The sequence below is a fragment of the Salvelinus sp. IW2-2015 genome, unplaced genomic scaffold (assembly GCF_002910315.2).
Source record: "Salvelinus sp. IW2-2015 unplaced genomic scaffold, ASM291031v2 Un_scaffold5795, whole genome shotgun sequence".
NCBI classification, from domain to species: domain Eukaryota; kingdom Metazoa; phylum Chordata; class Actinopteri; order Salmoniformes; family Salmonidae; genus Salvelinus; species Salvelinus sp. IW2-2015.
Genome location: NW_019947060.1, coordinates 1 through 15,187, shown reverse-complemented (window position 1 = coordinate 15,187; position 15,187 = coordinate 1). Strand labels below are relative to the sequence as shown.

At 44.2% G+C, this 15,187-nt stretch overlaps 1 long non-coding RNA gene and 1 pseudogene across 2 annotated transcripts; one reads left to right on the top strand and one right to left on the bottom strand.

The window, feature by feature from the left end:
- Positions 1–2,277, top strand: part of LOC139026780 (stonustoxin subunit beta-like) — an 11,828-nt pseudogene extending 9,551 nt beyond the window's left edge.
- A 9,707-nt stretch (positions 2,278–11,984) lies between these two features.
- Positions 11,985–13,349, bottom strand: LOC139026779 (uncharacterized). Of its 2 annotated transcripts, none has more exons than XR_011478722.1 (4): positions 13,284–13,349; positions 12,648–12,664; positions 12,194–12,219; positions 11,985–12,002 (listed from the first exon to the last, which is right to left on the bottom strand). It is a non-coding gene; the product is annotated as an uncharacterized lncRNA (long non-coding RNA). The 2 variants fall into 2 exon arrangements; XR_011478721.1 differs by lacking the exons at positions 11,985–12,002; positions 12,648–12,664 and adding exons at positions 12,035–12,059; positions 13,082–13,098.
- Positions 13,350–15,187: the final 1,838 nt, after the last annotated feature.

The window sequence follows — 15,187 nt, the reverse complement described above, 5'->3', positions numbered from 1 at the left end:
CGGGGGTTGGAACTTGAATAATACTGACATTTCATTATTTTGTTTTATTTTCTATTAAGAACAAAGTGGGAGATTGTTAAGTTCATGTTTAAGCTCTCCCTATATTTCTGTTACTACGGTGATATCACTCTGTTATTAGTACCCTGGGAGTTCAGTGTTGATGACCTGCCTGAGTGTCATGAACCATGTATTGTGTAATACGGTTTAGTAAACGTGTTCAAACTGGACATAGTCGTTGTGTCTTTTGAGTGAACACTGTTTACATACAATCTAAATCTGATACCTCACTGTCATATAGATATGGTGTGGACTGTTACTCAATACAATCTAAATCTGATACCTCACTGTCATTATAGATATGGTGTGGACTGTATACTCAATACAATCTAAATCTATACCTCACGTCTTATAGATATGGTTGGACTGTTACTCAATACAATCTAAATCTGATACCTCACTTCATTATAGATATGCGTGTGGACTGTATACTCAATACAATCTAAATCTGATACCTCACTGTCATTAGATATGGTGTGGACTGTATACTCAATACAATCTAAATCTGATACCTCACTGTCTGTCTTTTGACTGATACTGCTTTTTAAACTGGTCTGGACAGTCTACTCAAATATTTCTAAAATATATGTTTGTATCTACAAGCAATAATTTGAAAATGTAATAACGATACATTCATTTAAGAATAGACATTGCAGGTTTCAGGACACTGATGTATCTGAACATTTAGAAAAAATACAAACAAAATAATAAATAAAAATGTTAAAATGTTATACTGTCACTATTTTCACCACCAAAGAATATCAGTGTGATTTTAATATGATTTGACTCTTTGCAGGCTGTCAGGCTGTCTAGTCACAGAGGAAGGCTGTGCTTCTCTGGTCTCAGCTCTGAGGTCAAACCCCTCACACCTGAGAGAGCTGGACCTGAGCTACAATCACCCAGGAGACTCGGGAGTCAGACTGCTCTCTGCTGGACTGGAGGATCCACACTGCAGACTGGAGAAACTCAAGTATGTAGAGGGTTTATGTCAATGTTCATATCAGACATGTTTGACTTATCAGGCTGGTTAAGACAAACATTCTGACCACCACTTGGACAAAGTTATATGCTGACTGTGTGTGAGTTCAGTGTGTTTGTGTGTGTGTGTTCAGGTGTATCCCTCAATGACTGTCTGTTCTTCTGCTTACCGCTACAGTGTGGAACATGGTGAAGAGAACACAATGAAACATGGGCTTAGAAAATGTGAGTGACTGCTGTGAAGAATATGACTAAGAATAAGTCTTAATTCAAGTTAAGTCAAAGTCAAAGACCACCATCATTACTTACTTGGTCATATTAAATATCAGCTGTAGTTCTACAGAAGCAGAAATCAGGGACACCAAAGTTTACAAAGAGTTGATTTGACAATGTGTGTGTGTGTCGTCTGTGTGTGTAATTAATGGGAATAAGTGTGTTTTATATTACCATACAGTATAACATATGATCATTCAACAAGTCTCAAGTTACCTTAACTTCTCCTTTTGATACCTAGAAACATCTACATGAAATGAATTAGTGAAAAGTGAGTTAACATTCTAATGTGAATGATGATGATTTCTAATATTGTGTCTGGTTTCATCCATCAGATGTCTGTGATCTCACACTGGACCTAAACACAGTAAACAGACACCTCTGTCTGAGGAGAACAGAAAGGTGACATGTAGGAGAGAGAAGCAGCTGTATCCTGATCACCCAGAGAGATTTGAGGACTGTAGACAGGTGCTGTGTAGAGAGGGTCTGACTGGGCGCTGTTACTGGGAGGTAGAGTGGAGTGGGATAATGGGGGCTGTTATAGGAGTGACATATAAAGGAATCAGCAGGAGAGGAGAGTATAATGACTGTTATCTTGGATACAATGACACGTCCTGGAGTCTGTTCTGCATTAACAACAGTTACTCTGCCTGGCATAATAATAATTCCACTACCATAGACTTCCTCTCCTCCAGCTCCCACAGAGTAGGAGTGTATCTGGACTGGCCAGCCGGCACGCTGTCCTTCTATAGAGCCTCCTCTGAAACACTGACCCACCTGATCACATTCACCTCCACATTCACTGAGCCCCTCTATCCAGGGTTTAGGGTTCATGATGACTCCTCAGTGTCCCTGAAATAATAACCTGACACACACACTGCACAAACACCACACTGGACAGACACACATACACACACACTGGACACACACACACACACTGGACACACACACACACACTAGACACACACACACTGGACAGACACACACAACACTGGACAAACACGACACACACTGGACATGACACACACACACATGGACACACCACACACACACACACTGGACCACAAACACACACACTGGACAACCACACACAAGGACACACACACAACACACTGGACACACCACACACATGGACACACACACACACACTAGAACACACATCACACTGGACAGACACACACACACTGGACAGTACACACACACACTGGACAGACACACACACACACTGGACAGACACACACCACACTGGACAAGACACACACACACTGGACACACACACACACACATGGACAACACACACACACACACACACACCACACACACTGGACACACACACTGGACACACACACACACTGGACCACAACACACACAACACACTGGACCAAACACACACTGGACACGCACATGCACACACACACTCACACACACACACACACACACACACACACATGGACACACACACCTGGACAACACACACAGGCACACACACTGGACACAAGACACACACACACTGGACTCAAACACACAACACACACAGGACACACAACACTGGAACACACACACACAGGACCCACACACACAAGACACACACACACTGGAACTCACACCACACACACACTGGAACACACACACACTGGACTCACATACACAATAACACACACACTGGACACACACGCACACACAAATGGACAAACACAACACTGGAACAGACACCACACACACACACACACTGACACACACACACACACACTCACAGAACACATGGACACACACACACTGGACACAAGACACACACACACTGACCACACACACAACACACTGGACTCAACACACACACAATCACTGGACACAGTACACACACACACTGGACTCACAACACACATAACACACACACTGGACTCACACACACACATGGACTCACACACACACTGGACCACACACACACACTCGGACAACACACACACACACACTGACACACAATTGACTCACACACATGCTGCAACAACACACACACTGGATAACAGACACACACACACACACACACTGAACACACACACACACCTCTCACACACAATGGGACACAGCACAGACACACTGGACACACACAACACATCACCTGGAGGACACACACACACACTGGACACAAGTACACACACACACTGGATACACACACAGGACACACACACACATGCGTGTCTTCCTATAATTGTGACAATAATACTGTTAAAATACCAATGTGATAATTTGTTGTCTTTTATGTTGAAAAACAAATTGTATAATTATATACGGACATACGCTCCATAGTTGTACAAGTATACAAGGATATATTGTACTTTTCATAATAAAACATACTTGAAACAAGAAAAGCATGTTAATTGTGAAAACAGTTTGGTTATTGATGTTACGTTTCCTCTGTCAGGTTGACGTTAACCTGCGACTGGTTGAAACATGAAACAAATATGAAATGAAAATACAAAACAATTAAATATGTGGAGTGTTGTGATGCAGGGTTACTATAGCAACAGAGTTCACTCTCCCTCTGCTCTCTCTGCTCTGCTGTTCTCTCTTTTCTCAGCTCTCTCTGCTCTATTGCTCTCTCAGCACTCTCTGTTCTCTCTCTGCTCTCTCTCTCTGCCCTCTCTCTGCTCTGCTCTCCCTGCTATCTCTCTCTCTCTGTTATCTCAGTCTCTGCTCTCTCTGCTTTCTCTCTCTGCTCTCGCTTTCTCTCTTCTCTCTCAGCACTCTCTGTTCTCTGCTCTCTCTCTGCCCTCTCTGTTCTCTCTCTCTGCTGTCTCTCTCTGCTGTGTATCTCTGCTCTCTCTGTCCTCTGCTCTCTGCTCTTTCTCTCTGCTCTCTCTGCCCTCTCTTTTCTCTCCCTCTGCTCTCTCTGCTCTGTTCTCTCTGCTCTCTCTTTTTTCTCTGCTCTCTCTGCCATCTCTCTTCTCTCTGCTCTATCTCTCACGCTCTGCTCTCACTCTCTCTTTGCTTTCTCAGCCTGCTCTCTGCCCTCTGCTCTCTCTCTGCTCTCTCTCTCTGCCCTCTCTGCTTTCTCTCTCTCTGCTCGCTCTCTCTGCCCTCTCTGCTCTCTGCTTTCTCTCTCTTTGCCCTCTACTCTCTCTCTGCTCTCCCTGCTCTCTGCTTTCTCTCTCTTTGCCCTCTACTCTCTCTCTGCTCTCCCTGCTCTCTGCTCTCTCTCTCTGCACTCTCAGCCTACTCTCTGCTCTCTCTCTGCTCTTTTTCTGCTCTCTATTCTCTCTCTGCTCTCTGCCCTCACTCTCTTCTCTCTGCTCTCTCAGCCTGCTTTCTGCTCTCTACTCTCTCCCTCTCTCTCTACTCTTTCTTTCTGCTCTCTGCCCTCGCTGCTCTCTCTCTCTTTCTGCTCTCTCTCTCTGCTCTCTCTGTTCTCTCTCCCTCTCTGCTCTCTCCCTCTGCTTCTCCTCTGCTTGACCTCTGTGCTGCTTTCCTTTTCTCTGCCCTCTCTGCTCTCTCTCTCCCTTGCTCCTCTGTTCTCCTGTTCTTCTGTCTCCCTCTCCTGCTCTCTCCCTCTGTCTCTCTCTTGCTCTGTCTGCTCCTTTTCCCTTTTCCTGCTCTCCTCTTTCTGCTCTCTCTCCTCGTGATCTCTCGCTTTTATCTTAACGGGTGCAGTTTGGACACTCCACACTTGGATGTCAAGTGTTAAACAAGTGAAGTGATGGGAAAACAAGCATGCAAGGCAGACGAGAGAGAGCTAATATACTGAATTACAGCATTCAGAAGCATTCAGACCCTTGACTTTTTACACCAGTATTTTGTCACGTTACAGCCTTATTCCAACATGGGATTACAGTATGTTTTTTCCCTCATCAATTCCGTACACCAAGTAACCGCAGAATTACTCAAAGAAAAACTGTTATAGTTTTATGTGTGTCATTTTTTATTTAATAAATCAAAAGCTTGATAGTCATCATCACATAAGATTCAGACCTTTTAACTCAAGTACTTTGGGTTGAAGCACCTTTGGCAGTGATTACAGCCTTGAGTCGTTCTTGGCGTATGACCTCAAGTTGGGACACACCTGTATTTGGGAGGTTTCTCATTCTTCCTTGCAGATCTCTCAACCTGTATGAGTTGGATGGGAGCAGTTGCTGGCTACAAGCTTATTTTCAGGTCCTCCCCAGAGTTGTTCAATCAGGTTAAGTCTGGCTTAGGATTATTATGCCTTGTTGTCCGCAGTCTTGTGTATAACTATATGGGGTGCGTTAGAGAGTCAGAACAGAATAGAGGATTGGAGCCCTTGAGGGGAGAGAGAGAGCGGAGGATAGAGAGTCAGAACAGATGGGAAGAGAGAAGGAGTAGGGAGTGGTAGAGGTCGAACAGAGGGATAGAGAGAAAGGGAGGGGCAGGCTGGGAATTGGGAGTAGGAGTCAGACAGGGGATAAGAGAGAAGAGAGGGAGGGAGAAGAGAGTCAGAACAGAGGGAGAGAGAGAGGAGGGTAGAGAATGTCACGAACGAGGTAAAGAGAGGAGGGGGAGGGAGTCGAACAGAGGGAAGAGAGAAGAGGGAGGGTGAGAGTCGAACAGAGGAAGAGAGAGAGAGGGAGGGTAGAGAGTAGAACAGAGGTAAGAGAGGAGAGGTGGGTATGAGAGTCAAGAACAGAGGTAGAGAAAGAGAGAGGGAGGGTTAGAGATTCAGAACAGAGGGAAAGAGAGGAGAGGGGAGGGTAGAGAGTCAGACAGAGTAAGAGAGAGAGAGGGAGGGTAGTCTGAGTCAGAACAGAGGTAAGATGAGAGAGAGGGAAGGGTAGAGAGTCAGAACAGAGGGAATGATGAGAGCGAGGGAGGGTAGAGAGTCACATAAGAGAAGAGCAGGTGGAGAGTCGAGAGAGAGGTAAGGTCAGAAGAGAGAGAGAGAGGGGTAGGTAGAGAGTCAGAACAGAGTAAGAGAGAGAGAAGGAGGGTAGAGAGTCAGACAGAGGGAAAGAGAGAGAGAGGGAGAGGGGAGAGTCAGATACGAGGGAAGAGAGAGAGGAGAGGTAGAGAGTCAGAACAGAGGGAAGGAGAGAGAGGGAGGTTTTAGAGAGTCGAAACAGAGGGAAGAGAGAGACGAGGAGGGTAGGAGTCAGAACAGAGGAAAGAGAGATGATGAGGAGGGCAGAGAGTCAGAACAGAGGGAGAGAGAGAAGAGGGAGGGGGGAGTCAGAAAGGGGAGAGAGAAGAAGGGAGGGAGGGGAGAGAGTCAGACAAGAGGAAGAGAGAGAAGAGGGAGGGGAGAGAGTGAACAGAGGGAATGAGCAGAGGAAGAGGAGGGTAAGGAGTCACGAAACAGAGGGAAAGAGGAGAGAGGGAGGGTAAGAGTCGACAAGGGAAAGAGAGAGGAGAGGGTAGAGAGTACGAACCAGAGGGAACAGAGAGGAGAGAGAGGGAGGGTAGAGAGTCAGAACAGAGGGAGGAGAGAGATGGAGGGGTAGAGAGTCAGAACGACGGGAAGAGAGAGAGAGGGAGGGTAGAGAGTCAGAACAGAGGTGAAAGACGAAGAGAGAGAGGGTAGAGAGTCAGACAGAGGGAAAGAGAGAGAGGGGAGGGTAGAGAGTCAGAACAGAAGGGAGAGAGAGAGGATGCGAGGTAGAAGGAGTCGAAAAAACAGAGGGAAGAGAGAGAGAGGGAGGGTATGAGAGTCAGAACAGAGGGAAAGGAGAGAGAGGGAGTGGTAGCAGAGTCAAACAGAGGACGAGAGAGAGATGAGTCCAGCTTATTATTCAGGACGACGTTGTCTTAATGTATTTTTTTTTCTCTGCTTTTCCCACTGAGGAACACACACACACTGAACAAACAACCGACACACACCACGTGTGATTTTCCTGATATATTTTACTGTTTGTGTTTGTCCACACAGGAGGTTGGTGGACTTAATTGGGAGAGGCCAGGCTTGAAATGGCTGGAAGGGGAGCGTGTGTTTATATCACTTTCTGGGGACATGTTCTCACACCAACATTCTGGGACCCTTTCGCACACACATTCGGGGACACTGTTGTCAACACACAGTTCCGGGGACAACTGTTCCACACCACATTCTGGGACACCTGTTCGTCACACGCAAATTCTGGGTGTTCCGAAACCTGGAGACGAAATTGAAAATATCAACAAATCTTTAACACCATCTATAATAAGTTACACCCTTCAAATGTAATGATTCATTGAAATCGGGGTGATGACATTGTGCGGACTGGAAGGTGATAATGTGAGGGCCAAAGAGAAACTCTTATTTGGCGTCAACAGGAAAGTCCCATTTCTGGGTGGACACAAGTTCGACCAATATGACGCATCTGGGACATATTAATAGTTGGCTGTTTTTAGGCACAACGGGGAAAGATGGATTCTAATATAGATCAGTTTGAATGGCCTTTCAAGCATATCCAGAACCCACATAGAGAATGGATCTTAATCTAGATCAGTTTGAATGCTTGTCAGCAATATCAGAACCAGTAGAGAATGGATTCTAATGTATGATAGTGAGTTTTGATTAATGGAATGGTTCTTCACAAATCCTTTCAGCATATCAGAACACTAGAGAATGGATCTAATCTACAATCAGTTGAGATGGCCTTTAGATTTAGAACCTAGAAATTGGTTCTAAGTCTATCAGTTGAATGGCCTTATATCGAACGACTAAATATATCAATCGGTTATGGAGACGCCCACTAGAGAAATGGATTCTAATGATCAGTTTGAATGGCTTTCAGACATTATCAGAACCCCACTAGAGAATGTGATTCTAATCCAGATCGTTTGAATGCTTTCAGCATATCAGAACCCACTGAATGGCATTCTATCTAATCAGTTGAATGGCCTTTCAGCATATCCAACCACTAAGAATGGATTTCTAATTAGATCAGTTGATGGCTTTCAGCATATCAGAACACTAGGAATGGATCAATTCATAATGCTCGTATCAGTAACATTAGACAGATCTATGCCTCGTTCTAATGGCGATTTCAGATACTCACGCACGTAGAGAATGAGATTTCTAATATTAGTATCAGTTAGTTGATGCCTTTCAGCTATATAGAACCACTACGAGAAATGGATTCTAGTCAGCATCAGTTTGAATGGCCTTGCAGCAGTTATAACACTAGAGAATGGATTCAATCTAGAATCAGTTGTGAATGGCTTTCAGCATATCAAGACCACTAGAGACATGATTTCTAAATCTAGAATCCGTTGAATGGCCTTTCAGCATACAGAACCAACTAAGAGAATGATTCTTTATCTAGATCAGCGTTTGAAGGCCTTTAGCATATCAGACCCACTAGAGAATGGATTCTACAGATCAGTTTGAATGGCCTTTCAGCATGATCAGAACCCACTAGAGATGTTGCCGGCCTCTTTAGCTCAGGATGCATATCAACCTCAGGTGTGAAAACATGCTTGATAAAATAAATGCTTAATAAATAGCTACATAAATCTTTGTAAAAATTATTTAACCCAGCATACCGAGGATATTTAATGGACGAGTTATCATCATATAACAAAACAATATATGTGTTATAGAGAGTACAAGGATATGTTTTGTATAAGTTTCTACAGTCCTAGAAAACACACAAGCCTTACAGCCATTTCTGCTCTCCCTGACAATCAAACCACTAACAGTGGAATACATTGCATCAAACTTGATTTACTAGGTTCCATTAGTACTAGAGTTAGGAGTCATGAATAATACATCTATAACTCAGCCATCTGATTAGTAACAATTATAGTCATTATAATATCACCTATAACAGCAGGTAGTATTAGTAGACAGTAGTTATAGTCATTTAAAGGCCCAGTTACAGCTGTCTAACACGAAACTAACAGATATAATATTATCTTTCAACAGCCAGGTGATTAGTAACAGAAGTTATAGTATTAATAAGTCCAGTTACAGCTATCTAACAGAAACTAAACATATATAATATTAAAGCACTATAACCAGCCAGGTGATTAGTAACGTGGTTATAGTCTAATTAAAGTCAGTTACAGCTTTCTAACAGAAACTAAACAATAATAATATTAATACTTTAACCAGGTTGAAATTGTTCTCCTTTTACAGTTTCGGGTCACACAAGCTTCGCATAGCGGAGGATTAAGTGTGAACAAGCTCCTAAACAAAGATCCAGTTGCACTGACAACAGTTCTTGTGGGGCGCTTGGTTTCCTGTGCACCTGCACAACTGACATTATGTCTTATTTCATGGGTTTTTAAAATAAAGGCTCCCGCCTTTATTTCGTTCACCTAAATTCCGAGAGGTTCGTCACCCCCTAAAAACAGCCTTCTCTGCAGTACAACAAGGTCTGCCCAGGATGTTACATATAGATGTGGGGAAGAGTTGACCATGGTCATCTTCCTGCTTTGTCCACGAGTTTCAACACTAGCTGATGCTCACCCGCTGGGCCTCCGTTGTTCATCATTTCACCAGATTATGGAAAGACATTAGCAATTTACTTGGTTTCAACACCAGTTCTGACCCCTGGCCTGGTTTCATCTTTCACCAGATAGGAAGCCAATCTTGAGCCAAGTACTTGCGTTTCACCTTGGCGCAACAAAAACTTAACTGAAATCAACATGCACCATTATTCGTTCTATTTCTGTTTGCTGGCGCCCATCATTCACACTTAACAAAACAGAATCAGCCATTATTTTAATGTTACGTGTTAATTACTGTAACTTAAGATTTCTGCTTGTAGCCAGAAGCTATGCTGCGAGTGCAGGTAATGGAGCTGAAATGACAATGGGAAGCACGAATTATTCTTGGAAAAATTTGACATGTCTGAAAAAAAGCAGCTGCCACCTCTTGAATGTCAGTATTTATCAAAGGTAAGTGTCATAAAAAGTGCAGAAATATCTTTTTCAGAGTAAACTATAATAGAAATCACAAGTTTTACCTGCATGTTGCGATTTGATAAAGCGATGCGCCCATTCATCATGTACAATATGACATATATAATAGGCCTAATTACTCTACTTGTCCCTACATCCCGTAAACTGCCAATTATAAACGTGTCTATAGGCTAACTCTTTGTGTGAACATGTGTTCGTTTCAACAAGCTGATCAGTTGTCTGATCGATTGTTTCCGACCCAATATAAATTATTTAGAAGGCCTGCGCTTGGCAACATTTTAAAATGTTCTGCCTTTTACAATAAACCGTGAATAAATAGTTAAGGAGAGAAGTTGTAGTAAATAAACAGTCCCATACTGTTCTTGTACAAAGTAAAAAATGTAAAAGTATGGTTATAACACACCAAGTCATGCGGAATTCAAACTTATTTGCTGTCTTAACAAACTCATCAATACACTAATGTTCAAATTAAGTCACTCTTTCACCCTCCTAATCACTCAGGCCTCATCTTAAATGTTAATTGATGGAAGGTGCACAATTATCACCCACTTCATCAATTCTGTCATTCACTTCAGTCAGGAGAAGTGCAATCACACCTGGCTGGGGTACAACTTCCTACAGCATCATATGTACTCGCCCCCGGATTCGTTAAGTTGTGAAAGGCTCTACTACTTTTGTATTCTTGCTTTCCGAGATTTCAAAATTTTGACAAATTAACAGTTGTAAAATACAAAACATTCCGGAAAAAGTCGGGGCAAGGAGATGCGGACAGATTTTTGACATGGTCAGATGCTTTTGTATTCTCACAAATCCCACAAACAGGAGGCGGGCAGGCAGTGAAGTAAGGACAGACGGCGGAAACAAGGCAGGAAGAGGACAGACGGCCGCCGGCGGCTGGAAGAGGGAACAGACGGACACTCAGAGGAACAGACGAGAGGACAGACAGGAAGACGGACAGACGGAGGCGGAACGAGCGCAGGCAACCCGCGGCGACAGACGGGCACAAGGTTGGGACAGGCAGGAGGGGGACAGACGGGCGAACAGGCAGGAAGAGGACAGACGGCGCCTCCCGGGACAGGAGGAAGGGACAGACGGCCAGCGGACAGGCAGGGAAGAGGGACAGCCCACTTACGAAGCGAACAGGCAGAAGAGGGAAAACGCGCGGACAGAGCCAGGGAGGGGACAGACGGCGCGGACAGCAGAAGACAGAACGGGTGGACAGCAGGAAGAGGGACAGACGGGCGGCAGGCAGGAGAGGGACAGACGGCGACAGGCAGAAGAGGGACAACGGGCGGGACAGGCGAAGAGACAGACTGGGCGACAGGCATACAGACCACCTAGAAAATAAGGGTACAGTATCCCTGGGGTACAAAATTGCAAATGTAATTCAGAGATATTGAATGTATTGTCAAAACACTGTTGAATATACTACATGCTCGGAACCAACTTGGTTAAGCCCATCCTGAAATAACGAAATTCAACAACTGTCTCTGTCACAACAAATACAGTCATGGTGGTAATGCTACAGGTCACTAGAAGAAGTCAAGACACGACTTGGGGAAATGATTTAGGACACATGGCCTTAGGTGGGGGCAAGGCTTTCACATGACCCCGGAGTGGACATTGTGACCGTGCGTACAGACAAGCCTCAGTTATTGAGGACCACTGAAGAGCACCCATAGAATGTGCATTGTTAACCAAGTGGGACTGGCAATTTATTACATAACACTGGGAGGGGAAAATTTGTCCACTTGAAAGTGCCCTCGAACTGGTAATTACTACAACTATTCATCCTGAGCTCCCACTTCTACCAACTATTGTGACCTTCTGACTGGTAATTACTAAACTCATCATCTGAGCTCCCACTTCTACCCATGGTGACCTCTAACTGGTAATTACTTAAACTTCATCATCCTGAGCTCCCACTCTCGACCACATGGTGACAATCCTTAAACTGGTAATTACCCAAAAACTCATCATCCTGAGCTCCCACTGTCTACCACATGGTGACCTCTCCATAACTGGTAATTACTTAAACTCATCATCCTGAGCTCCCAACTTCGTACCACATGGTGAACCTCTGACTGTAATTAACAAACTCATATTTCCGGTAAGCCTACCCCTACATATACTACCCACATGCGTGACCTCTGCCAAACTAGGATAATTACTAAACTCACTTCATCCTGACTACCTACTTCTACCACATGGTACCTCGACTCCTATCCGCTAATTACTAAATCATATTCCTGAGCCTCCTCAACTTCTATACACATTCGAGGATGACCTCCTTGTGTATGTCTTGTAAATTACCTATAACCATCATCCTATCTCTGAGCTCCCCACTTCCTACCACATGGTGATACCTCTAACTTGTTACTTACTAAATATCTTTATCAGTCCGTGGAGCTACCCACTTCTTACCACAATGGTGAGCCTGCTATCACTGGTAATTACTAAACTCATCTGATCCTGAGCTCCCCTACTTCTACCACATGGTGACCTCTGACTGGTAATTACTTTTAAAACTCTCATGCTCTAAGCTCCCACTCCTCGCAGTGGACCATCGATGGTGAACCTCTATCTGGTATATTACTATTAATACTCTATCATCCTGACGCTCCCACTTCTACCACTGGTGACCTCTAAGCTCGTAAAGACTACTCATCTCCTGCGACGCCCAGCATATCTTGTATGACTTCGGTCCACAATACGGTGACCTTCTAATCTTTCCTGGTGATTCATTACTAAAATTCTCATCTCCTGATCGCTCCCACTCCTCTTCACACATGCTGACCCAACTCCTAACTGGGTATTTACTACAACTATCATCCTGAGCCCCACTTTACCGTCCACCCATGAGGGTTGACCTCCTAAACTTGCGGTAAATACTAAACTCATTCCATCCTGACGCTCCCACTTCTACCACATGGTGACCTCTAACTGTAGACTTAATTCATCAGTTCTGAGCTCCCACTTTCTCACCACATGGTGGACCTCTAAACTGGTAATGTACTAAACCTCATCTCCTGAGCGTCCCACTCTTACCACAATGGTGACCTCTGACTGTAATTACTTAAACTCATCATCCTGAGGCTCCCACTTCTACCAACAATGGTGACCTCTGACTGGTAATTACTAAACTCTCATCCCTGAGCTCCCACTTCTACCACATGGTGACCTCTGACGTCACCTACCGGAAAGGAAAATGAGGGCGGTTTTTTAATGACAAAAGGCATTTTTGCAGTTAAATGCCAACAAACTTATTTATAAAAACTATCTGTTTTTAGAACTCCTAAATTTGTTTACAGATTGATAGATGTACTTTTACGCTTTATGGTTGACGCAGTTGCGTTGGCCATTAGCCAATCGCCCGTTTAGCAAGAAGATGAAATTACATGAAAGCATCCAAATTAGGACGTTAAGACCAACTGGTATCAATTCCCACCTCCCACATGGTTACAACGCGGCATCAGAGTGAAACTTAGACCCAACATAACATCTTTCACAAACATACAAATCCGAGAACATTGTGAACGCTAACATTGAAATGCATTTTAACTGTTGTCTCCATGATGTTGTAATGTTGGCTCGCCCCAAACTGCTTGATATACATGTATCTCTCTTTATTGACTTCTACCACCTCATCTTGTTGTTCACATCATTGCCCGTTTCCAAACAGTCCCTTTATATATCCCTCTGGAGCAGGTCGGTACATAACACAAATAGCCTTGGTGTTTTACCTCAGTTTCCCCCATTGATTATTCCCATCTGGAACAGGTGTACATGACTCTACAAATTAGCCTCTGGTGTTTTACCAGCGTTTCAGTCCCCTTGATATATCCATCTGGAACAGGTTGTAACGTGGACACCTCCACAAAATAGCCTGGTGTTTACCAGGTCTCCCAGTTCCCTTGATTATCCATCTGCGATCAGGTTTTCCCCTGTGACACTCACACAAGCCCTCTGGGAGTTTGACCAGGCTCTTTCAGTCCCTTGATTATCCCATCATGCGAGACGGTTTACATGGACACCAAGATAGGCCTGGTGGCGTGTGCCTTTACCAGGTTTCCCAGTCCGCTATACCACTCAGTCTGCACCTTTTCATGTGTCCATAGAAATTTTCTTTCAAAACCCCGTGGCAGTTTGCACAGGTTGCTCAAGATAATCTTTGGATTTACATGTTGTTATACTGGTTTGGTTGCAAGTGTAACTATAACACCTTCTCCTTTCTCTTTTGGACTTGATGTGTGCTGCTCTAGTCCTCTTGTCTCAGTCTGGTGCAGTTGGAGCATTTCGCTCTTTGGTTTAGTTTGTGTTTTGGGAAAAGAAGAGGCTTTTGTGACTTCAAGCTTTACCTTTTCATGAGGAGTGCAGCTTGCAGTATGCCGGCCGTGATTGCTTGGATTGTGGAACTTCACCTTCACGCGTTTATGATCACTTCCACGATCGCCGGGTGATTTGTTGATTGTGGACTTCCCCTTCACTTTTATTGAATTCGACCTTCCAGATGCCGGGTGTATTGGTTGATGTGAACTTCACGCTTCACCCTTCCTGAATCACTTCCCAGATGCCGGCCGGATGTTGGTTTGTGGTAACTTCACCTTCACCTTTATGTAATCACTTACCCAGATTTCCCTGAGGTGAATTGTTGATTTGTGGAACTCACCCTTCACCCTTTATGTAATCATCTTCCAGATGCGGGTGATTCGCTTGATTGGTGGATGACTTTCACCTTCACCTTTTCATGAGTTCACTTCCAGAATGCGGGACTAGTGATTGTTGATTGTGGAACTCATCCTGTTCACGCTGTTTATGCAGTCGTTTCAGATGCCGGAGTGATTGTTGATTGTGGAACTTCACCCTGCAGCCTTTATGAAACACTTCCAGATAATCCGGGGTGATTGTTGATTGTCTGGCCAAGAAGCCTCTTCTAGCTTTCACCGTTTATGGAATCGTTCACCTGATGCCCGGATTTTCGGAGCGTTGATTGTGGAGACTATATACACCTTTCACCCTTAGTATG